A 3,289-nucleotide genomic window follows, 5' to 3' on the forward strand; every position below is an offset into this window, starting at 1 on the left:
TGAAAGTGAGGTTGGAATTAGGAACATGTAATGTTTTGACAATGAGGAAAATATGATGATGATCTTACCATCCAAAACTCCTTAATTTGTGCCTGCCCATGTCGGTGTTGAGTTTTAAAAAATAACAGTGCCAGGAATAGAGGCTTAAATAAATGGAGGGGGAGTGTTGTTTGTCGGGATATCGATTTTCTGAATCACTTAATTTGTCAAAATAATCTCCTAATAATTTTCAAGTTTATTTGTCTCTTATTAAGCCTCCACATGTATGTTATGCTGCGTAATTGTTGGGTTCAAAATCGAGAGGGCGTCATGCGAAAGTTTAAAGTTTGCGAAACATAGAGATGATAACTCAAATGACAAAGAAAACATACTAAAAAATATTTTAATATTGATATGATTTGGTCAAACGACCTACATATGAAAAACTAATAGTATTAAACAAAATATAAAAATTACTCAGAGAAAATCTTTCCTAAACAAAACTATTTAAACGACTACATTGCGATGTTATTATGTTATGGTATGAAAGGAGTCTTTTCTATTTATAGAGATACAAAAGCCTTACTAATAGAAATAGGAAAGACAACTTTTCCTACTAAGAAACCTTTTTCATTACGAAATTCTTTCCTAAGTAATTAATTATTCATTTATTATGTATATTTACTGCAACATTATTTTTTTTATTTGGATTTTCATCCGGTGTTTGATGTCCGCATTGGAACCCCGACTAATCCGGATCGTACATTGCAGAGCCCATTAAGCTGGCAGCGCTCCCAACAGAGTTTTCTCCATACCCAGGATCGAACCTTCGACCCCTGGTTAAGGATAGAGCAATCTCATCCATTGCAACACAACCCATGTTGGTTTTACTGCAACATTATTAATGTTGAACCGTTAATGATTTCATAAATTCCATTTATTTCAACTTACATAACATAGCTTGAATTGATCGATGAAGTTTAAGAAGGAAATTAATTATTTGACTGCTGCACATGTATGTTATTTTGTTGTGGCCAGCACATTTTGTTGCACATGAAGTGTCCAAGTGTTCAAAACTTCAAATATGGTTTTGTTGCCTGCCTATTGTGATTGTAATATTGTTATGACTTATGTATTTAATGAATTAATTAATATTGTGACTGTTATGTTTTTCTTTTTTGGTTAAAGTTGTGACTGTTATGTTATGTAAGGTCCACAACGAAAAATTGTTTTACAAAAATCGAATCAAATTTGAAAAAAAAAATAAAATTGAACCAATTCAAAGTGATAGATATACACTTTTTCATAATTGAAAACCTAATTAAAAATTTTAACGTCCACCCCTAGTGAGATATCACTCTCTTTTCTTTTTCTTTGTCCTTTCATTTCTACTAAAGAAAAAAGAACTCAAATTTAAATAATTTAGACAAATTTTAAATTTTATAAGCTAATTTTACCAGAAAAACTAAATGGGAGGTGACAAAAAAGTCTTTAATTTAAAAATTATGATTAAGTTAATTAGGGTATAAAGTATAATTTTTAAAAAATTTTAAATTTAATAAAAAGTCCTCTAACTACAAATTTCAAATTTTAAAATTTTCCTCCTTTTCTTTATCTTTCAATCTTTCTTCTTTTTTTTCTTTCTCTCTCCAATTTCTTTCTCCCCATTTTCTTCTTCTTCTTTTTTTTTCTCTCTCTATATTTTTCTCTTCTTTCATCTTCTCTTTTTTTTAATTTCTTTTTTCATTTCGTTCTTTTTTTTTATTATTTTCATGGACTATTCAAAAAAAAAGTTTGAAAAGAAATTTTTTGATTTATTTTAAAAATGAATGAAGAAATAATTCAGCAACTACGGTAATTGCTGCAACAACTACTATTAGTTATTGTGTTATAACAATTATCGAAGTTGCTGCAGCAACAATCAAAGTTGTTGCAGCAACAATCAAAGTTGCTGCAGCAAATTCAATACTTAATTTCTGGAAAAAGATTTGGTTGAAGGAGGAGCCCACAAAAAAGTGATATTATGGTAAAAATGTAGATGGTGGTGCTGGTAGTGACGCCGAATGAGAAGATGACATTTATTGTGGTGTTGATTGCGACGGTGGAAGAGGAGAAAGAAGAAAAATAGGCGATAGTTATGTAGACGGAGGAAATAATGGTGATTTTGAAAGAGGTGGCTATGGTAGTGATAGTGATAGTGGAGGAAGAGGAAATGGCGGCGGCGGCAATAAAAAGAGTGTGGAGGAGGAGTGGTGGTGATGGTGTAGGAATATTTGTGTAAATAAGGTGTAAGGATCTTTATGTAAATAATAAAACTTGAGGGTTTTAAAATTAGTGTCATTAACACTAATCTTAAAATTGTCACATTTACTTAATATTTAATACTTGTATCACTCTTTTTTAGTTTTGAAATTTTTTTGTCACCCTTAATTAATTTGCCCATTTTACCACCTCTAATTATAAGCTTACACTTTACCTTTCATTATTGAGATAGGAGGGTAAATTAATTAAGGGTGATAAAAAGTTTCAAAACTAAAAAAGAGTAACACAAGTCTTAAATATTGAGTAGATGTGACAATTTTAAGATTAGAGTTAATGACATTAATTTTAAAATTCTCAAGTTTTACTATTTACACAAAGATCTCTATCCCATATTTATACAAAGATCCCTGCAGCAACTTCGACAGTTACTGTAACACAACAACTAATAGTAGTTGTTGCAGCAGTTACCGTAGTTGCTGAACCAACTCTCTTAGTTGTTGAACCAATTCTCGTAGTTGCTGAACCAACTCTCGTAGTTGCTAAAGCAACTCTCGTAATTGCTGAATTTATTAAATGATTTATTCATTGATTTTTAAAAGAAATCAAAAATTTATTCTCAAACTTCTTAATTTTTTTTTTATAAAAATAGTCCATGAAAATTTAAAAAGGAAGAATGAAATTAAAAGAAAAAAAAAAAAAAAAAAAAAGAAGAGAAAAATCAAAAAAGAAAAAAAAAAAAAAAAAAAAATGGGAAGAAAGAAAAAGAAGAAGAAAGATTGAAAAATAAGAACATGAGGTAAATTTTAAAATTTGAAATTTGATGTTTAAGGACTTTTTTAAAAATTAAGAAATTTTTAAAAATTATACTTTACATCTCAATTAATATAATCACAATTTAAATAAAGTGGTGACTTTAGCTGATCAAAATTATCGTTATTTTTAATTAAAAGACTTATTTTGTTACCTCCCACTTAACTTTCTCGGAGATAGTATAAGAAGCATAAAAAATTAAACAACATCTCTCATCTCGAAAGTAAATCCCCATTAA

Source organism: Capsicum annuum, chromosome 12 (assembly GCF_002878395.1).
Source record: "Capsicum annuum cultivar UCD-10X-F1 chromosome 12, UCD10Xv1.1, whole genome shotgun sequence".
NCBI lineage: Eukaryota > Viridiplantae > Streptophyta > Magnoliopsida > Solanales > Solanaceae > Capsicum > Capsicum annuum.